Source organism: Rhipicephalus microplus, chromosome 5 (assembly GCF_043290135.1).
Source record: "Rhipicephalus microplus isolate Deutch F79 chromosome 5, USDA_Rmic, whole genome shotgun sequence".
Taxonomy (NCBI): domain Eukaryota; kingdom Metazoa; phylum Arthropoda; class Arachnida; order Ixodida; family Ixodidae; genus Rhipicephalus; species Rhipicephalus microplus.
Window position 1 is genome coordinate 126711026 of NC_134704.1, and position 22083 is coordinate 126733108.

The window sequence follows — 22083 nt, forward strand, 5'->3', positions numbered from 1 at the left end:
ATTACGTGAGAAAATGTGCAGTTAAAAGTGTGCACTAATGCAAATAATTATAAAATTAGCAGAGCGTGGTCTAGATTCACGGACCTCTGGGTTATGGACCAAGCACGCTTCCACTGCACCACTATGCTGCATTCTAGTTACGTGGTAAAATGTGCAGTAAGAAAGTGCACACTGACGCAAAATAACTAAATTTAGCAGCGCGTGGTTTCGATCCACGGACCTGTGGGTTATGGATCCAGGACTCTTCCACTGCGCCACTCTGCTGCATTCTAGTTACGTGGGAAAATGTGCAGTAAGAAATTGTGCACTAATGCAAAAGTATATAAAGGTAGCAGAGCGTGGTTTCGATCCACGGACCTATAGGTTATGTGCCCAGCACGCTTCCACTGCACCACGCTGCTGCATTCTAGTGACTTCGAAAATGTGCAGTAAGAAAGTGCGCACTAATGCAAAAGAAAATAAATTTAGAAGAGCCTGCTTTTGCTCCACGGAACTCTGGGTTATGGACCCAGCACGCTTCCACTGCACTACTCTTGGGCAATCTATATACGTGATAAAGTGTGCAGTAAAAAATTGCGCACTAATGCAAAAGAATATAAAATTAGCAGAGCGGGGTTTCGATTCAAGGACCTCAGGGTTATGGGCACAGCACGCTTCCACTGCGCCACTCTGCTGCACGTAAGTTACGTGACAAAACTTGCAGTAAGAAAGTGTGCGCTATTGCAAAAGAAAATAAAGTTAGCAGGGCGCGGTTTCAATCCACGGACCTCTGGATTAAAGGCCCACCGCGCTTCCACTGCGCCACCCTGCTGCACTCTGGTAACGTGAGAAAATGTGCAGTAAGAAAGTGTGCACTAATGCAAAAGAGAATAAAAGTAGCACAGCGTGGTTTCGATCCACGGACCTCTGGATTATGGGCCCAGCACGCTTCTACTGCGCCACCCTGCTGCACTCTGGTTACGTGAAAAAATGTGCAGTAAGAAAGTGCGCACTAATGCAAAAGAAAATAAATTTAGCAGAGCGGGGTTTCGATTCACGGACCTCAGGGCTATGGGCCCAGCACACTTTCACTGCGCCACTCTGCTGCATACCAGTTACGTGGGAAAATGTGCAGTAAGAAAGTGCGCACTGTTGCAAAAGAAAATAAAGTTAGCAGGGCGCGGTTTCGATCCACGGACCTCTGGATTAAAGGCCCAGCGCGCTTCCACTGCGCCACCCTGCCGCACACTGGTAACGTGAGAAAATGTGCAGTAAGAAAGTGCGCACTAATGCAAAAGAGAATAAAATTAGCACAGCGTGGTTTCGATCCACGCACCTCTGGATTATGGGCCCAGCACGCTTCTACTGCGCCACCCTGCTGCACTCTGGTTACGTGAAAAAATGTGCAGTAAGAAACTGTGCACTAATGCAAAAGAATATAAAATTAGAAGAGCGTGGTCTAGATTCACGGACCTCTGGGTTATGGGCCAAGCACGCTTCCACTGCACCACTCTGCTGCATTCTAGTTACGTGGTAAAATGTGCAGTAAGAAAGTGCACACTAACGCAAAGTAAAATAAATTTAGCAGAGCGTGGTTTCGCTCCACGGACATGTGGGTCATGGGATCAGCACGATTCCACTGTGCCACTCTGCTGCATTCAAGTTACGTGGGAAAATGTGCAGTAAGAAAGTGCGCACCAATGCAAAAGAATATAAAATTAACAGAACGTGGTTTGGATCCATGGACCTCTTGGTTATGGGCCCAGCACGCTTCCACTGCGCCACTCTGCTGCACTCTAGTTACGTGAGAAAATGCGCAGTAAGAAACTGCGCTCTAATGCAACAGTATATAAACTCAGCAGAGCATGGTTTCGATCCAAGGAACTCTGGAATATGGGCACAGCACGCTTCCACTGCGCCACTCTGCTGCACTCTAGTTACGATAGAAAATGTGCAGTAAGGAACTGAGCACTAATGCAAAAGAACATAAAATTAGTAGAGCATGGTTTTGATCCCCGGGCCTCTGGGTTAGAGGCCCAGCACGCTTCCACTGCGCCACTCTGCTGCACTCTAGTTACGATAGAAAATCTGCAGTAAGGAACTGAGCACTAATGCAAAAGAACATAAAATTAGTAGAGCATGGTTTTGATCCACGGGCCTCTGGGTTATAGGCCCAGCACGCTTCCACTGCGCCACTCTTGTGCACTCTAGATACGTGAGAAAGTGTGCAGTAAGAAATTGCGCACTAATGCAAAAGAATATAATATTAGCAGAGCATGGTTTCGATCCACGGACCTATGGGTTATGGGCCCAGCACGCTTCCACTGCGCCACTCTGCTGCATACCAGTTACGTGGGAAAATGTGCAGTAAGAAAGTGCGCACTGTTGCAAAAGAAAATAAAGTTAGCAGGGCGCGGTTTCGATCCACGGACCTCTGGATTAAAGGCCCAGCGCGCTTCCACTGCGCCACCCTGCTGCACACTGGTATCGTGAGAAAATGTGCAGTAAGAAAGTGCGCACTAATGCAAAAGAGAATAAAATTAGCACAGCGCTGTTTCGATCCAAAAACCTCTGGATTAAAGGCCCAGCGCGCTTCCACTGCGCCACCCTGCTGCACACTAGTAACGTGAGAAAATGTGCAGTAAGAAAGTGCGCACTAATGCAAAAGAGAATAAAATTAGCACAGCGTGGTTTCGATCCACGGACCTCTGGATTATGGGCCCAGCACGCTTCTACTGCGCCACCCTGCTGCACTCTGGTTACGTGAAAAATTGTGCAGTAAGAAACTGTGCACTAATGCAAAAGAATATAAAATTAGCAGAGCGTAGTCTAGATTCACGGACCTCTGGGTTATGGGCCAAGCACGCTTCCACTGCACCACTCTGCTGCATGCTAGTTACGTGGTAAAATGTGCAGTAACAAAGTGCACACTATCGCAAAGTAAAATAAATTTAGCAGAGCGTGGTTTCGCTCCACGGACATGTGGGTCATGGGCCCAGCACGCTTCCACTGTGCCACTCTGCTGCATTCAAGTTACGTGGGAAAATGTGCAGTAAGAAAGTGCGCACCAATTCAAAAGAATATAAAATTAACAGAGCGTGGTTTCGATCCATGGACCTCTTGGTTATGGGCCCAGCACGCTTCCACGGCGCCACTCTGCTGCACTCTAGTTATGTGAGAAATTGTGCAGTAAGAAACTGCGCTCTAATGCAAAAGTATATAAACTCAGCAGAGCATGGTTTTCACCCACGGACCTCTGGGTTATGGGCCCAGCACGCTTCCACTGCGCCACTCTGCTGCTCGTAAGTTACGTGAGAAAACGTGCAGTAAGAAACTGCGCTATAATGCAAAAGTATAATAACTTAGCAGAGCGTGGTTTCGATGCAAGGAACTCTGGAATATGTGCACAGCACGCTTCCACTTCGCCACTCTGCGGCACTCTAGTTACGTTAGAAAATGTGCAGTAAGGAACTGCGCACTAATGCAAAAGAACATAAATTTAGTAGAGCATGGTTTTGATCCACGGGTCTGGGTTATAGGCCCAGCACGCTTCCACTGCGCCACTCTTGTGCACTCTAGATACGTGAGAAAGTGTGCAGTAAGAAATTGCGCACTAATGCAAAAGAATATAAAATTAGCAGAGCGGGGTTTCGATTCACGGACCTCAGGGCTATGGGCCCAGCACACTTTCACTGCGCCACTCTGCTGCATACCAGTTACGTGGGAAAATATGCAGTAAGAAAGTGCGCACTGTTGCAAAAGAAAATAAAGTTAGCAGGGCGCGGTTTCGATCCACGGACCTCTGGATTAAAGGCCCAGCGCGCTTCCACTGCGCCACCCTGCCGCACACTGGTAACGTGAGAAAATGTGCAGTAAGAAAGTGCGCACTAATGCAAAAGAGAATAAAATTAGCACAGCGTGGTTTCGATCCACGCACCTCTGGATTATGGGCCCAGCACGCTTCTACTGCGCCACCCTGCTGCACTCTGGTTACGTGAAAAAATGTGCAGTAAGAAACTGTGCACTAATGCAAAAGAATATAAAATTAGAAGAGCGTGGTCTAGATTCACGGACCTCTGGGTTATGGGCCAAGCACGCTTTCACTGCACCACTCTGCTGCATTCTAGTTACGTGGTAAAATGTGCAGTAAGAAAGTGCACACTAACGCAAAGTAAAATAAATTTAGCAGAGCGTGGTTTCGCTCCACGGACATGTGGGTCATGGGATCAGCACGATTCCACTGTGCCACTCTGCTGCATTCAAGTTACGTGGGAAAATGTGCAGTAAGAAAGTGCGCACCAATGCAAAAGAATATAAAATTAACAGAACGTGGTTTCGATCCATGGACCTCTTGGTTATGGGCCCAGCACGTTTCCACTGCGCCACTCTGCTGCACTCTAGTTACGTGAGAAAATGCACAGTAAGAAACTGCACTCTATTGCAAAAGTATATAAACTCAGCAGAGCATGGTTTCGATCCAAGGAACTCTGGAATATGGGCACAGCACGCTTCCACTGCGCCACTCTGCTGCACTCTAGTTACGATAGAAAATGTGCAGTAAGGAACTGCGCACTAATGCAAAAGAACATAAAATTAGTAGAGCATGGTTTTGATCCACGGGCCTCTGGGTTATAGGCCCAGCACGCTTCCACTGCGCCACTCTTGTGCACTCTAGATACGTGAGAAAGTGTGCAGTAAGAAATTGCGCACTAATGCAAAAGAATATAAATTTAGCAGAGCCTGGTCTAGATTCACAAACCTCTGGGTTATGGGCCAAGCACGCTTCCACTGCACCACTCTGCTGCATTCTAGTTACGTGGTAAAATGTGCAGTAAGAAAGTGCACCCTAACGCAAAATAAAATAAAATTAGCAGAGCGTGGTTTCGCTCCACGGAACTCTGGGTTATGGGCCCTGCACGCTTCCACTGCGCCACTCTGCGGCACTCTAGTTACGCGACAAAATATGCAGTAAGGAACTGCGCACTAATGCAAAACAACATAAAATTAGTAGAGCTAGGCTTTGATCCATGGGCTATGGGTTATAGGCCCAGCACGCTTCCACTGCACTACTCTTGGGCAATCTATACACGTGATAAAGTTTGCAGTAAAAAGTTGCGCACTAATGCAAAAGAATATAAAATTAGCAGAGCGGGGTTTCGATTCAAGGACCTCAGGTTTATGGGCCCAGCACGCTTCCACTGCGCTACTCTGCTGCACGTAAGTTACGTGAGAAAACGTGCAGTAAGAAAGTGTGCGCTATTGCAAAAGAAAATAAAGTTAGCAGGGCGCGGTTTCGATCCACGGACCTCTGGATTAAAGGCCCAGCGCGCTTCCACTGCGCCACCCTGCTGCACTCTGGTAACGTGAGAAAGTGTGCAGTAAGAAAGTGCGCACTAATGCAAAAGAGAATAAAACTAGCACAGCGTGGTTTCGATCCACGGACCTCTGGATTATGGGCCCAGCACGCTTCTACTGCGCCACCCTGCTGCACTCTGGTTACGTGAAAAAATGTGCAGTAAGAAAGTGCGCACTAATGCAAAAGAAAATAAATTTAGCAGAGCGTGGTTTCGCTCCACGGAACTCTGGGTTATGGGCCCAGCACGCTTCCACTGCACTACTCTTGTGCACTCTGGTTACGTGATAAAATGTGCAGTAAGAAACTGTGCACTAATGCAAAAGAATATAAATTTAGCAGAGCCTGGTCTAGATTCACAAACCTCTGGGTTATGGGCCAAGCACGCTTCCACTGCACCACTCTGCTGCATTCTAGTTACGTGGTAAAATGTGCAGTAAGAAAGTGCACCCTAACGCAAAATAAAATAAAATTAGCAGAGCGTGGTTTCGCTCCACGGAACTCTGGGTTATGGGCCCTGCACGCTTCCACTGCGCCACTCTGCGGCACTCTAGTTACGCGACAAAATATGCAGTAAGGAACTGCGCACTAATGCAAAACAACATAAAATTAGTAGAGCTAGGCTTTGATCCATGGGCTATGGGTTATAGGCCCAGCACGCTTCCACTGCGCCACTCTGCTGCATTCAAGCTACGTGGAAAAATGTGCAGAAAGAAAGTGCGCACTAATGCAAAAGAAAATAAATTTAGCAGAACGTGGTTTCGATCCACGGACCTGTGGGTCATGGGCCCAGCGCGCTTCCACTGTGCCACTCTGCTGCATTCACGTTATGTGAGAAAATGTGCAGTAAGAAAGTGCGCACCAATGCAAAAGAATATAAAATTAACAGAGCGCGGTTTCGATCCATGGACCTCTTGGTTATGGGCAAAGCACGCTTCCAAATGGCCACTCTGCTGCACTCTAGTTACGTGAGAAAATGTGCAGTAAGAAACTGCGCTATAATGCAAAAGTATATAAACTCAGCAGAGCGTGGTTTCGATCCAAGGAACTCCGGAATATGGGCACAGCACGCTTCCACTTCGCCACTCTGCTGCACTCTAGTTACGTTAGAAAATGTGCAGTAAGGAACTGCGCACTAATGCAAAAGAACATAAAATTAGTAGAGCATGGTTTTGATCCACGCACCTCTGGATTATGGGCCCAGCACGCTTCTACTGCGCCACCCTGCTGCACTCTGGTTACGTGAAAAAATGTGCAGTAAGAAACTGTGCACTAATGCAAAAGAATATAAAATTAGCAGAGCGTGGTCTAGAATCACGGACCTCTGGGTTATGGGCCAAGCACGCTTCCACTGCACCACTCTGCTGCATTCTAGTTACGTGGTAAAATGTGCAGTAAGAAAGTGCACACTAACGCAAAGTAAAATAAATTTAGCAGAGCGTGGTTTCGCTCCACGGACATGTGGGTCATGGGCCCAGCACGCTTCCACTGTGCCACTCTGCTGCATTCAAGTTACGTGGGAAAATGTGCAGTAAGAAAGTGCGCACCAATGCAAAAGAATATAAAATTAACAGAGCGTGGTTTCGATCCATGGACCTCTTGGTTATGGGCCCAGCACGCTTCCACTGCGCCACTCTGCTGCACTCTGGTTACGTGAGAAATTGTGCAGTAAGAAACTGCGCTCTAATGCAAAAGTATATAAACTCAGCAGAGCGTGGTTTCGATCCAAGGAACTCTGGAATATGGGCACAGCACGCTTCCACTGCGCCACTATGCTGCACTCTAGTTACGTTAGAAAATGTGCAGTAAGGAACTGCGCACTAATGCAAAAGAACATAAATTTAGTAGAGCATGATTTTGATCCACGGGTCTGGGTTATAGGCCCAGCACGCTTCCACTGCGCCACTCTTGTGCACTCTAGATACGTGAGAAAGTGTGCAGAAAGAAATTGCGAACTAATGCAAAAGAATATAAAATTAGCAGAGCGGGATTTCGATTCACGGACCTCAGGGTTATGGGCCCAGCACACTTTCACTGCGCCACTCTGCTGCACGTAAGTTACGTGAGAAAACGTGCAGTAAGAAAGTGTGCGCTATTGCAAAAGAAAATAAAGTTAGCAGGGCGCGGTTTCGATCCACGGACCTCTGGATTAAAGGCCCAGCGCGCTTCCACTGCGCCACCCTGCTGCACACTGGTAACGTGAGAAAATGTGCAGTAAGAAAGTGCGCACTAATGCAAAAGAGAATAAAATTAGCACAGCGTGGTTTCGATCCACGCACCTCTGGATTATGGGCCCAGCACGCTTCTACTGCGCCACCCTGCTGCACTCTGGTTACGTGAAAAAATGTGCAGTAAGAAACTGTGCAGTAATGCAAAAGAATATAAAATTAGCAGAGCGTGGTCTAGATTCACGGACCTCTGGGTTATGGGCCAAGCACGCTTCCACTGCACCACTCTGCTGCATTCTAGTTACGTGGTAAAATGTGCAGTAAGAAAGTGCACACTAACGCAAAGTAAAATAAATTTAGCAGAGCGTGGTTTCGCTCCACGGACATGTGGGTCATGGGCCCAGCACGCTTCCACTGTGCCACTCTGCTGCATTTACGTTACGTGGGAAAATGTGCAGTAAGAAAGTTCGCACCAATGCAAAAGAATATAAAATTTACAGAGCGTGGTTTCGATCCATGGACCTCTTGGTTATGGGCCCAGCACGTTTCCACTGCGCAACTCTGCTGCACTCTAGTTACGTGAGAAATTGTGCAGTAAGAAACTGCGCTCTAATGCAAAAGTATATAAACTCAGCAGAGCGTGGTTTCGATCCAAGGAACTCTGGAATATGGGCACAGCACGCTTCCACTGCGCCACTATGCTGCACTCTAGTTACGTTAGAAATTGTGCAGTAAGGAACTGCGCACTAATGCAAAAGAACATAAATTTAGTAGAGCATGGTTTTGATCCACGGGTCTGGGTTATAGGCCCAGCACGCTTCCACTGCGCCACTCTTGTGCACTCTAGATACGTGAGAAAGTGTGCAGAAAGAAATTGCGCACTAATGCAAAAGAATAAAAAATTAGCAGAGCGGGGTTTCGATTCACGGACCTCAGGGTTATGGGCCCAGCGCGCTTCCACTGCGCCACCCTGCTGCACACTGGTAACGTGAGAAAATGTGCAGTAAGAAAGTGCGCACTAATGCAAAAGAGAATAAAATTAGCACAGCGCTGTTTCGATCCACGGACCTCTGGAAGAAAGGCCCAGCGCACTTCCACTGCGCCACCCTGCTGCACACTAGTAACGTGAGAAAATGTGCAGTAAGAAAGTGCGCACTAATGCAAAAGAGAATAAAATTAGCACAGCGTGGTTTCGATGCACGGACCTCTGGATTATGGGCCCAGCACGCTTCTACTGCGCCACCCTGCTGCACTCTGGTTACGTGAAAAAATGTGCAGTAAGAAACTGTGCAGTAATGCAAAAGAATATAAAATTAGCAGAGCGTGGTCTAGATTCACGGACCTCTGGGTTATGGGCCAAGCACGCTTCCACTGCACCACTCTGCTGCATTCTAGTTACGTGGTAAAATGTGCAGTAAGAAAGTGCACACTAACGCAAAGTAAAATAAATTTAGCAGAGCGTGGTTTCGCTCCACGGACATGTGGGTCATGGGCCCAGCACGCTTCCACTGTGCCACTCTGCTGCATTCACGTTACGTGGGAAAATGTGCAGTAAGAAAGTTCGCACCAATGCAAAAGAATATAAAATTTACAGAGCGTGGTTTCAATCCATGGACCTCTTGGTTATGGGCCCAGCACGTTTCCACTGCGCAACTCTGCTGCACTCTAGTTACGTGAGAAATTGTGCAGTAAGAAACTGCGCTCTAATGCAAAAGTATATAAACTCAGCAGAGCGTGGTTTCGATCCACCGACCTCTGGGTTATGGGCCCAGCACGCTTCACTGCGCCACTCTGCTGCTCGTAAGTTACGTGAGAAAACGTGCAGTAAGAAAGTGCGCGCTATTGCAAAAGAAAATAAAGTTAGCAGGGCGTGGTTTCGATCCACGGACCTCTGGGATATGGTCCCATCACGGTTCCACTGCGCCACTCTGCTGCATTCTAGTTACGTAGGAAAATGTGCACTAAGAAAGTGCACGCTAATGCAAAATGAAATGAATTTAGCAGAGCGTGGTTTCGCTCCGCGGAACTCTGGGTTATGGGCCCAGCACGCGTCCACTGCGCCACTCTTCTCCACTCTAGTTACGTGAGAAAATGTACAGTAAGAAACTGCGCTCTAATGCAAAAGTATATAAACTCAGCAGAGCGTGGTTTCGATCCAAGGAACTCTGGAATATGGGCACAGCACGCTTCCACTGCGCCACTATGCTGCACTCTAGTTACGTTAGAAATTGTGCAGTAAGGAACTGCGCACTAATGCAAAAGAACATAAATTTAGTAGAGCATGGTTTTGATCCACGGGTCTGGGTTATGGGCCCAGCACGCGTCCACTGCGCCACTCTTCTCCACTCTAGTTACGTGAGAAAATGTACAGTAAGAAAGGGTGCACTAATGCAAAAGATTATAAAATTAGCAGGGCGTGGTTTCGATCCACGGACCACTGGATTAAAGGCCCAGCACGCATCCACTGCGCCACCCTGCTGCACTCTGGTAACGTGAGAAAATGTGCAGTAAGAAAGTGCGCACTAATGCAAAAGAGAATAAAATTTGCACAGCGTGGTTTCGATCCACGGACCTCTGGATAATGGGCCCAGCACGCTTCCACTGCGCAACACTGCTGCATTCAAGTTACTTGGAAAATAGTGCAGAAAGTGCGCACTAATGCAAAAGAAAATAAATTTAGCAGAACGTGGTTTCGATCCACAGCCCTGTGGGTTATGGGCCCAGCACGCTTCCACTGCGCCACTCTGCTGCACTCTTGTGACATGAGAAAACGTGCAGTAAGAAAGTGTGGACTGTTGCAAAAGAAAATAAAGTTAGCAGGACGTGGTTTTGATCCACGGACCTCTGGGGTATGGTCCCAGCACGCTTTCACTGCGCCACTCTGCTGCATTTTAGTTACGTGGAAAAATGTGCACTAGGAAAGTGCACACTAATGCAGAATAAAATAAAATTAGCAGAGCGTGGTTTCGCTCCACGGAACTCGGTTATGGGCCCAGCACGCGTCCACTGCGCCACTCTTCTCCACTCTAATTACGTGAGAAAATGTGCAGTTAAAAGTGTAGACTAATGCAAATTATTATAAAATTAGCAGAGCGTGGTCTAGATTCACGGACCTCTGGGTTATGGACCAAGCACGCTTCCACTGCACCACTATGCTGCATTCTAGTTACGTGGTAAATTGTGCAGTAAGAAAGTGCACACTAACGCAAAATAAATAAATTTAGCAGCGCGTGGTTTCGATCCACGGACCTGTGGGTTATGGACCCAGGACTCTTCCACTGCGCCACTCTGCTGCATTCTAGTTACGTGGGAAAATGTGCAGTAAGAAATTGTGCACTAATGCAAAATTATATAAAGGTAGCAGAGCGTGGTTTTGATCCACGGACCTATAGGTTATGTGCCCAGCACGCTTCCACTGCACCACGCTGCTGCATTCTAGTGACTTGGAAAATGTGCAGTAAGAAAGTGCGCACTAATGCAAAAGAAAATAAATTTAGAAGAGCCTGCTTTTGCTCCACGGAACTCGGTTATGGGCCCAGCACGCGTCCACTGCGCCACTCTTCTCCACTCTAATTACGTGAGAAAATGTGCAGTTAAAAGTGTGCACTAATGCAAATAATTATAAAATTAGCAGAGCGTGGTTTCGATCCACGGACCTCTGGATTAAAGGCCCAGCGCGCTTCCACTGCGCCACCATTCTGCACACTGGTAACGTGAGAAAATGTGCAGTAAGAAAGTGCGCACTAATGCAAAAGAACATAAAATTAGTAGAGCATGGTTTTGATCCACGGGCCTCTGGGTTATAGGCCCAGCACGCTTCCACTGCGCCACTCTTGTGCACTCTAGATACGCGAGGAAGTGTGCAGTAAGAAATTGCGCACTAATGCAAAAGAATATAATATTAGCAGGGCGCGGTTTCGATCCACGGACCTCTGGATTAAAGGCCCAGCGCGCTTCCACTGCGCCACCATGCTGCACACTGGTAACGTGAGAAAATGTGCAGTGAGAAAGTGCGCACTAATGCAAAAGAGAATAAAATTAGCACAGCGCTGTTTCGATCCAAGGACCTCTGGATTAAAGGCCCAGCGCGCTTCCACTGCGCCACCCTGCTGCACACTGGTAACGTGAGAAAATGTGCAGTAAGAAAGTGCGCACTAATGCAAAAGAGAATAAAATTAGCACAGCGTGGTTTCGATCCACGGACCTCTGGATTATGGGCCCAGCACGCTTCTACTGCGCCACCCTGCTGCACTCTGGTTACATGAAAAAATGTGCAGTAAGAAAGTGCGCACTAATGCAAAAGAGAATAAAATTAGCAGAGCGTGGTTTGGCTCCACGGAACTCTGGGTTATGGGCCCAGCACGCTTCCACTGCGCCACGCTGCTGCATTCCAGTTACGTGGGAAAATTTGCAGTAAAAATGTGCGCACTATTGCAAAAGAAAATAAAGTTTGCAGGGCGTGGTTTCGATCCACGGACCTCTGGGATATGGTCCCATCACGGTTCCACTGCGCCACTCTGCTGCATTCTAGTTACGTGAGAAATTGTACAGTAAGAAAGTGTGCTCTAATGCAAAAGGTTATAAAATTAGCAGAGCGTGGTTTCGATCCACGGACCTCTAGATTAAAGGCCCAGCACGCATCCACTGCGCCACCCTGCTGCACTCTGGTAAGGTGAGAAAATGTGCAGTAAGAAACTGCACACTAATGCAAAAGGAAATGAAATTAGCAGAGCGTAGTTTCGATCCACGGACCTCCGGGTTACGGGCCCATAACGCTTCCACTGCACCACCCTGCTGCACTCTGGTAACCTGAGAAAATGTGCAGTAAGAAAGTGCGCACTAATGCAAAAGAATATAAAATTAGCAGAGCGTGGTCTAGATTCACGGACCTCTGGGTTATGGGCCAAGCACGCTTCCACTGCACCACTCTGCTGCACTCTAGTTACGCGACAAAATATGCAGTAAGTAACAGCGCACTAATGCAAAAGAACATACATTTAGTAGAGCTAGGCTTTGATCCATGGGGTATGGGTTATAGGCCCAGCACGCTTACACTGCGCCACACTGCTGCATTCAAATTACTTGGAAAAATGTGCAGAAAATGCGCACTAATGCAAAAGAAAATAAATTTAGCAGAACGTGGTTTCGATCAACGGCCCTGTGGGTTAAGCGCCCAGCACGCTTCCACTGCGCCACTCTGCTGCACTGTTGTGACGTGAGAAAATGTGCAGTAAGAAAGTGTGCACTAATGCCAAAAATTATAAAGTTAGCAGAGCATGGTTTTGATCCAAGGAACTCTGGAATGCGGGCCCAGCATGCTTCCACTGTGCCACTCTGCTGCACTCTAGTTACGTGAGAAAATGTGCAGTAAAAAACTGCGCTGTAATGCAAAAGTATATAAACTCAGCAGAGCGTAGTTTCGATCCAAGGAACTCTGGAATATGGGCACAGCACGCTTCCACTGCGCCACTCTGCTGCACTCTAGTTACGTTAGAAAATGTGCAGTAAGGAACTGCGCACTAATGCAAAAGAACATAAAATTAGTAGAGCATGGTTTTGATCCACGGGCCTCTGGGTTATAGGCCCAGCACGCTTCCACTGCGCCACTCTTGTGCACTCTAGATACGTGAGAAAGTCTGCAGTAAGAAATTGCGCACTAATGCAAAAGAATATAATATTAGCAGAGCGTGGTTTCGATCCACGGACCTCTGGGTTATGGGCCCAGCACGCTTCCACTGCGCCACTCTGCTGCATACCAGTTACGAGGGAAAATGTGCAGTAAGAAAGTGCGCACTATTGCAAAAGAAAATAAGGTTAGCAGGGCACGGTTTCGATCCACGGACCTCTGGATTAAAGGCCCAGCGCGCTTCCACTGCACCACCCTGCTGCACACTGGTAACGTGAGAAAATGCGCAGTAAGAAAGTGCGCACTAATGCAAAAGAGAATAAAATTAGCACAGCGCTGTTTCGATCCACGGACCTCTGGATTAAAGGCCCAGCGCGCTTCCACTGCACCACCCTGCTGCACACTGGTAACGTGAGAAAATGTGCAGTAAGAAAGTGCGCACTAATGCAAAAGAGAATAAAATTACCACAGCGTGGTTTCGATCCACGGACCTCTGGATTATGGGCCCAGCACGCCTCTACTGCGCCACCCTGCTGCACTCTGGTTACGTGAAAAAATGTGCAGTAAGAAACTCTGCACTAATGCAAAAGAATATAAAATTAGCAGAGCGTGGTCTAGAATCACGGACCTCTGGGTTATGGGCCAAGCACGCTTCCACTGCACCACTGTGCTCCATTCTAGTTACGTGGTAAAATGTGCAGTAAGAAAGTGCACACTAACGCAAAGTAAAATAAATTTAGCAGAGCGTGGTTTTCCTCCACGGATATGTGGGTCATGGGCCCAGCACGCTTCCACTGTGCCACTCTGCTGCATTCAAGTTACGTGGGAAAATGTGCAGTAAGAAAGTGCGCACCAATGCAAAAGAATATAAAATTAACAGAGCGTGGTTTCGATACATAGACCTCTTGGTTATGGGCCCAGCACGCTTCCACTGCGCCACTCTGCTGCACTCTAGTTACGTGCGAAATTGTGCAGTAAGAAACTGCGCTCTAATGCAAAAGTATATAAACTCAGCAGAGCGTGGTTTCGATCCAAGGAACTCTGGAATATGGGCACAGCACGCTTCCACTGCGCCACTCTGCTGCACTCTAGTTACGTTAGAAAATGTGCAGTAAGGAACTGCGCACTAATGCAAAAGAACATAAAATTAGTAGAGCATGGTTTTGATCCACGGACCTTTGGCTTATGGGCCCAGCACACACCCACTGCGCCACTCTGCTGCACTCCAGATACTTGTGAAAATGAGCAGTAAGTAAGTGCGCACCAATGCAAAAGAATGTAAAATTGGTAGAGCGTGGTTTCGCTCCACGGATCTCTGGGTTATGGGCCCAGGACGCTTCCACTGCGCTCCTCAGCTGCACGTAAGTTACGTGAGAAAACGTGCAGTAAGGAAGTGCGCGCTATTGCAAAAGAAAATAAAGTTAGCAGGGCGTGATTTCGATGCGCGGACCTCTGGCATATGGTCCCAGCACGCTTTCACTGCGCCACTCTGCTGATTTCCAGTTACGTGGAAAAATGTGCAGTAAGATAATGCGCACCAATGCAAAATAATATAAATTTAACAGAGCGTGGTTTCGATCCACGGCCCTCTTGGTTATGGGCCCAGCGCGCTTCCACTGCGCCACTCTGCTGCACTATACTTACGTGAGAAAATGTGCAGGAAGAAACTGCGCACTAATGCAAAAGAAAATAAAATTAGCAGAGCGTAGTTTCGATCCACGGACCTCCGGGTTACGGGCCCATAACGCTTCCACTGCACCACCCTGCTGCACTCAGGTAACCTGAGAAAATGTGCAGTAAGAAAGTGCACACTAATGCAAAAGAGAATAAAATTAGCACAGCGTGGTTTCGATCCATGGACCTCTGGATTATGGGCCCAGCACGCTTCTACTGCACCAGCCTTTTGCACCCTGGTTACGTGATAAAATATGCAGTAAGGAACTGCACACTAATGCATAAGAAGATAAAGTTAGTAGAGCTAGACTTTGATCCATGGACTATGGGTTTGTGATGTGTGGTGCGCGTTCAAAGTGCGCGCCTTCGAAAAGTGCGCGTCACGGAAAAAAAAAACAAAAGGAGAAATACCAGAGTGCACGTGCGGTGATGCTTAAACAAGAATGACGACGTTAAAGAGCGTCAAGCACGAGGATGCGTGGCAGGACGTGAAGTAAACAAAAGGTAAAACATCCAATGGGCAGCGAACACGGAGATTTCAAGGCCCAATGGCTTGACACCACGAAACAGTAGTATCTCCAATGAGAACGAGACAAGTGGGCCAGAGCTGAAGCAGGAGCCTGGGGAGACCAGAGCAAGGGGAATTCGAGGCAGGCAGTGCAAGCGGAAGGTCGTCACCGGACCGGGCGCTGAAGATGGGCCGTTGGGTTCCGGACCCGAGCCTACAGGACTTCCACCGGCCGGGGCCTCCTGCTGTCGGGTTCCCGCTCCAAAGGACCGTGGCCATCCGGTCCTGAACTCCTTTCCAGAGCCTGCGGACTTCGGTTCCGGCAGGCGAGCTACAGCCGTCGGGCTCCGGGCCCGAGCTGTGCGCCCAGCTGCTTGACTAGGTCGACCCTAGTTCCCGGACGCGTCGCCACCAGCCTGCGTTCTCCCGTCTCCGACGTGTCCACGCTCCTCAAGCCGAAACCATCACGATTTGGTAGGGCTTTTCGACGTGTCGCCAGCAGCCAGCGTTCCCTCGTCCTCGTCCAGCCCACGCACTGACGCAGGAGTCACGGCGTTCCGGTTTCTCATCACCGCCGAAAACCAACTTGTGGGTGAGACTGCACCGATACTCTTGCGCTACTCCCATCACTCAGCCCCTTTCGAACGTTAGGTTTAGTTACTGACTTTGAACGTTTTTGTTGGGTGTTTACAGATGTGTTTCGTCATGTCCAGTCAACTGTTTATTAAGTGTTTTGTTTTGTGAGGAATCTTTGCCTTTTTACTTTTCAATTAAACTTTTTGTGTGTTTCTTGGAAACCGAACGGCTTTGTCCTTATTAACAAAACTCTCTGAGGCTCAGCCCGGGAGAAAAACAAATCAGCAACAAGAACCCCGCATCACAAATTGGCGTCCGCAGCGACAGGACAAAGTCGTTTGTTTTTCCAGTAGATTTTTTGACGCGGTTAACACGATGACGAACACGTGGGAGTTAATTGAGTTGGCGGATAAAATGGGACTGACGGGAGCGGAGTTTAGAGTATGGTACGAGGAGCGGATGGAGAGGGAGCGTGAGCAACGGGCTGCAGAACGAAAGGCGGCGAAGGAAAAGCTTGAATTGGTGCTTAGAGCTAAGAAGGAGGAGCTAGAGCGCGTAACGCGTGAAAATAAAGTGTTGCTAGAGCGTCAGACACGCATACTGAAGCAGCAGCTCCAATTAGAGAGGGTGGACTTCGAGCGGCGACTCGAGCTTGCGATGGCGAAAAGGGGGCAGCTGGCGATGCAGAAGGTCGAGCAAGCGGTGAATGTTTGCTCCGATAGCAGCGTTTGCTGGAGGGAAGTCGATTCCTGCAAGGTTGGCCTCGAGCCTCGCGACAGCCTTACTTCGGAGCGAGAAGCTCAGATAGAGGAAGGCAGAGAGGTGGACAGCCAAGAAGGCAGGAGTCATGAGGAGTTTGTTGAAGCGACGGAAAGCTTCTCTGGCTGGGAACATATTACTTCCGTTAGCTGCTTGGGGACCTCTGAGAGGCCAAGCACCTATGAAGAAGAGCGCCTGGATATGGGCGACCTAGAAGCTGTGGAAAATGTGGTGGAGCAAAGCTTCGATAGCAGGGAACAAAGAAGTTCCATTCAGAATGAGGTGTGTATCAGAACGTCTCAAAGGCCGAGCACATTTCGGGAAGGGGTAGGGCTACCTCTCAATAGCTCCATGGAAGGAGCGCTAGAACGTCATTGGGAAGATGGCAGCGAATGCCATGAAGGCTCTGATATAGTGGCCACTGATTGTTTTGTACCGACAGAGGTAGCAGCAGGCACCACGTCAATGGTCCTAGACCATACGTATATCTCACTCAGAGAGAGAGGGGATTCTAGTTCACAGGATAGCGTAACTGCTATTTGTCCGAGAAAACACGATGGGAGTGCTGAAGCACTCTTCAAAATAAACAGTATCGAATCGGAGGTGGGCTCGATAGTAGGTATGGAGAATGCCAGACAGGGTCTTGAACCTGAGAACGTGATTGGTTTTGAACCTATAATTAAGTCCACTCAAGATGAGCTGTATAATGACCGAGCACAACGGCATCCCTTCTCAAGAATCCAGGAACCTCACACGCTTGTCGGAGCGTTTGGGCTTGCTGAGGGCACCCCGAGCTTGTGTTCATTAGATGGTGAATTAAAAGAAAGCATTTGTGTGAGAGATTGTGGCATTTGGACATTCGTGTCTCAGTGCGTTTCGTGTCGACGCCGACGGCTCGAGACCGCGCCCTGTTCCTCTGTGACCGGTAAGCGTTCATGTGGCCGGCGGGGGCGCAGACACGCGTTTCAGCGAAAGTGCATAAAAGCATGTTTGCCACAGTTACTTTCGAAACGTGCGAGAAGGGCAGTGCGTCTGGTTTGGGACGCGATAACCTGAGTGTAGGGTTAGAAAACCGGTAGCTCTTTCTGGACTTCGACTTTTAGATGCGGACACAAGTAGCTTTGTCCATAGTCGATTTTGTAGTAAAAAGGTTTATTCCGGGTTTCAGAACTTTTAGATGCAATTGGGTGAATCTAAAGTTTAAGTGTGGACATTTGGACGATGTAGCGAACTGTAGCCCGGTGATGTGTTGAACTGCGTGGTGCAAATATGTGGTTTAATTGTGACGTAGTGCAGAACGCGCACTCATCGGCAGTTTTTTTCTTTTTAAAAAAAAACTTGAATAAAAGGGGGGCGTATGTGATGTGTGGTGCGCGTTCAAAGTGCGCGCCTTCGAAAAGTGCGCGTCACGGAAAAAAAAAAAAAACAAAAGGAGAAATACCAGAGTGCACGTGCGGTGATGCTTAAACAAGAATGACGACGTTAAAGAGCGTCAAGCACGAGGATGCGTGGCAGGACGTGAAGTAAACAAAAGGTAAAACATCCAATGGGCAGCGAACACGGAGATTTCAAGGCCCAATGGCTTGACACCACGAAACAGTAGTATCTCCAATGAGAACGAGACAAGTGGGCCAGAGCTGAAGCAGGAGCCTGGGGAGACCAGAGCAAGGGGAATTCGAGGCAGGCAGTGCAAGCGGAAGGTCGTCACCGGACCGGGCGCTGAAGATGGGCCGTTGGGTTCCGGACCCGAGCCTACAGGACTTCCACCGGCCGGGGCCTCCTGCTGTCGGGTTCCCGCTCCAAAGGACCGTGGCCATCCGGTCCTGAACTCCTTTCCAGAGCCTGCGGACTTCGGTTCCGGCAGGCGAGCTACAGCCGTCGGGCTCCGGGCCCGAGCTGTGCGCCCAGCTGCTTGACTAGGTCGACCCTAGTTCCCGGACGCGTCGCCACCAGCCTGCGTTCTCCCGTCTCCGACGTGTCCACGCTCCTCAAGCCGAAACCATCACGATTTGGTAGGGCTTTTCGACGTGTCGCCAGCAGCCAGCGTTCCCTCGTCCTCGTCCAGCCCACGCACTGACGCAGGAGTCACGGCGTTCCGGTTTCTCATCACCGCCGAAAACCAACTTGTGGGTGAGACTGCACCGATACTCTTGCGCTACTCCCATCACTCAGCCCCTTTCGAACGTTAGGTTTAGTTACTGACTTTGAACGTTTTTGTTGGGTGTTTACAGATGTGTTTCGTCATGTCCAGTCAACTGTTTATTAAGTGTTTTGTTTTGTGAGGAATCTTTGCCTTTTTACTTTTCAATTAAACTTTTTGTGTGTTTCTTGGAAACCGAACGGCTTTGTCCTTATTAACAAAACTCTCTGAGGCTCAGCCCGGGAGAAAAACAAATCAGCAACAAGAACCCGCATCACAGGGTTATAGGCCCAGCACGCTTCCACTGTGCCACTCTGCTGCATTCAAGTTACGTGGAAAATTGTGCAGAAAGAAAGTTCGCACTATTGCAAAAGAAAATAAATTTAGCAGAACGTGGTTTTGATCCACGGACCTGCGGGTTATGGGCCCAGCACGCTTCCACTGTGCCACTCTGCCGCATTCTAGTTACGAGGGAAAATGTGAACTAAGAAAGTACACACAAATGCAAAATAAAATAAGATTAGCACAGCGTGGTTTCGCTCCACGGAACTCGGTTATGGGCCCAGCACGCGTCCACTGCGCCACTCTTCTCCACTCTAGTTACGTGAGAAAATGTGCAGTAAGAAAGTGTGCACTAATGCAAAAGAATATAAAGTTAGCAGAACATGGTTTTGATCCACGGACCTTTGGCTTATGGGCCCAGCACACACCCACTGCGCCACTCTGCTGCACTCCAGATACTTGTGAAAATGAGCAGTAAGTAAGTGCGCCCAATGCAAAAGAATGTAAAATTGGTAGAGCGTGGTTTCGCTCCACGGACCTCTGGGATATGGCGCCAGCATGCTTTCACTGCGCCACTCTGCTGCATTCAATTTACGTGGGAAAATGTGCAGTAAAAAATTGCGCACCAATGCAAAAGAATATAAAATTAACAGAGCGTGGTTTCGATCCACGGACCTATGGGTTATGTGCTCAGCACGCTTCCACTGCACCACGCTGCTGCATTCAATTTACGTGGGAAAATGTGCAGTAAAAAATTGCGCACTAATGCAAAAGAAAATAAATTAGCACAGCGTGGTTTCGATCCACGGACCTCTGGATTAAAGGCCCAGCGCGCTTCCACTGCGCCACCCTGCTGTACTCTGGTAACGTGAGAAAATGTGCAGTAAGAAAGTGCGCACTAATGCAAAAGAGAATAAAATTTGCACAGCGTGGTTTCGATCCACGGACCTCTGGATAATGGGCCCAGCACGCTTCCACTGCGCCACACTGCTGCATTCAAGTTACTTGGAAAGTAGTGCAGAAAGTGCGCACTAATGCAAAAGAAAATAAATTTAGCAGAACGTGGTTTCGATCGATGGCCCTGTGGGTTATGGGCCCAGCACGCTTCCACTGCGCCACTCTGCTGCACTCTTGTGACGTGAGAAAACGTGCAGTAAGAAAGTGCGGACTGTTGCAAAAGAAAATAAAGTTAGCAAGACGTGGTTTTGTTCCACGGACCTCTGGGGTATGGTCCCAGCACGCTTTCACTGCACCACTCTGCTGCATTTTAGTTACGTGGGAAAATGTGCACTAGGAAAGTGCACACTAATGCAGAATAAAATAAAATTAGCAGAGCGTGGTTTCGCTCCACGGAACTCGGTAATGGGCCCAGCACGCGTCCACTGCGCCACTCTTCTCCACTCTAGTTACGTGAGAAAATGTGCAGTAAAAAGTGTGCACTAATGCAAATTATTATAAAATTAGAAAAGCGTGGTTTTGCTCCACGGAACTCTGGGTTATGGGCCCAGCACGCTTCCACTGCACTACTCTTGGGCAATCTATATACGTGATAAAGTGTGCAGTAAGAAATTGCGCACTAATGCAAAAGAATATAAAATTAGCAGAGCGGGGTTTTGATTCACGGACCTCAGGGTTATGGGCCCAGCACGCTTCCACTGCGCCACTCTGCTGCAGGTAAGTTACGTGAGAAAACGTGCAGTAAGAAAGTGTGCGCTATTGCAAAAGAAAATAAAGTTAGCAGGACGCGGTTTTGATGCACGGACCTCTGGATTATGGGCCCAGCACGCTTCTACTGCGCCACCCTGCTGCACTCTGGTTACGTGATAAAATGTGCAGTAAGAAACTGTGCACTAATGCAAAAGAATATAAATTAAGCATAGCCTGGTCTAGATTCACGAACCTCTGGGTTATGGGCCAAGCACGCTTCCACTGCACCACTCTGCTGCATTCTAGTTACGTGGTAAAATGTGCAGTAAGTAACTGCGCACTAATGCAAAAGAACATAAAAGTAGTAGAGCTAGGCTTTGATCCATGGGCTATGGGTTATAGGCCCAGCACGCTTCCACTGCGCCACTCTGCTGCATTCAAGTTACGTGGAAAAATGTGCAGAAAGTGCGCACTAATGCAAAAGAAAATAAATTTAGCAGAACGTGGTTTCGAGCCACGGACCTGTGGGTTACGGGCCCATCACGCTTCCACTGCGCCACTCTGCTACACTCTAAGTACGTGAGAAAATGTGCAGTAAGAAAGTGCACACTAATGCAAAATAAAATAAATTAAGTATATAGGCTCAGCAGAGCGTGGTTTCGATCCAAGGAACTCTGGAATATGGGCACAGCACGCTTCCACTGCGCCACTCTGCTGCACTCTTGTTACATTAGAAAATGTGCAGTAAGGAACTGTGCACTAATGCAAAAGAACATAAAATTAGTAGAGCTTGGTTTCGCTGGACGGAACTGTGGGTTATGGGCCCAGCACGCTTCCGATGCGCCACTCTGCTACACTCTAGTTACCTGAGAAAATGTGCAGTAAGAAACTGCGCTATAATGCAAAAGTGTATAAACTCAGCAGAGCGTGGTTTCGATCCAAGGGACTCTGGAATATGGACCCAGCACGCGTCCACTGCGCCACTCTGCTGCACTCTAGTTACGTTTGAAAATGTGCAGTAAGAAATTGCGCAACAATGCAAAAGAATATAAAATTAGCAGAGCGTGGTTTCGATCCACGGACCTCTGGGTTATGGGCCCAGCACACACCCACTGCGCGACTCTGCTGCACTCCAGATACTTGTGAAAATGAGCAGTAAGGAAGTCCGCGCTATTGCAAAAGAAAATAAAGTTAGCAGGGCGCGGTTTCGATGCACGGACCTCCGGGATATGGCCCCAGCACGCTTCCACAGCGCCACTCTGCTGCATTCAAGTTACATGGCAAATTGTGCAGTAAGAAATTTATTTATTCATTTATTTCAATACCCTAAAGGCCCAATTGGGCATTACATAGGGGGGGGGGATTTAAGTG

General features: G+C 48.3%; 6 non-coding genes across 6 annotated transcripts; all 6 read right to left on the reverse strand.

The window, feature by feature from the left end:
• Positions 1–1150: 1150 nt before the first annotated feature.
• On the reverse strand, positions 1151–1222 carry TRNAK-UUU (transfer RNA lysine (anticodon UUU)). Its single transcript has one exon. It is a non-coding gene; the product is annotated as a tRNA-Lys (tRNA).
• Positions 1223–2383: 1161 nt separating this feature from the next.
• On the reverse strand, positions 2384–2455 carry TRNAK-UUU (transfer RNA lysine (anticodon UUU)). The gene has a single exon. It is a non-coding gene; the product is annotated as a tRNA-Lys (tRNA).
• Positions 2456–3751: 1296 nt separating this feature from the next.
• Positions 3752–3823, reverse strand: TRNAK-UUU (transfer RNA lysine (anticodon UUU)). Its single transcript has one exon. It is a non-coding gene; the product is annotated as a tRNA-Lys (tRNA).
• Positions 3824–5257: 1434 nt separating this feature from the next.
• On the reverse strand, positions 5258–5329 carry TRNAK-UUU (transfer RNA lysine (anticodon UUU)). The gene has a single exon. It is a non-coding gene; the product is annotated as a tRNA-Lys (tRNA).
• Positions 5330–7446: 2117 nt separating this feature from the next.
• TRNAK-UUU (transfer RNA lysine (anticodon UUU)) lies at positions 7447–7518 on the reverse strand. Its single transcript has one exon. It is a non-coding gene; the product is annotated as a tRNA-Lys (tRNA).
• Positions 7519–19848: 12330 nt separating this feature from the next.
• On the reverse strand, positions 19849–19920 carry TRNAK-UUU (transfer RNA lysine (anticodon UUU)). The gene has a single exon. It is a non-coding gene; the product is annotated as a tRNA-Lys (tRNA).
• Between the last annotated feature and the right edge of the window lie 2163 nt (positions 19921–22083).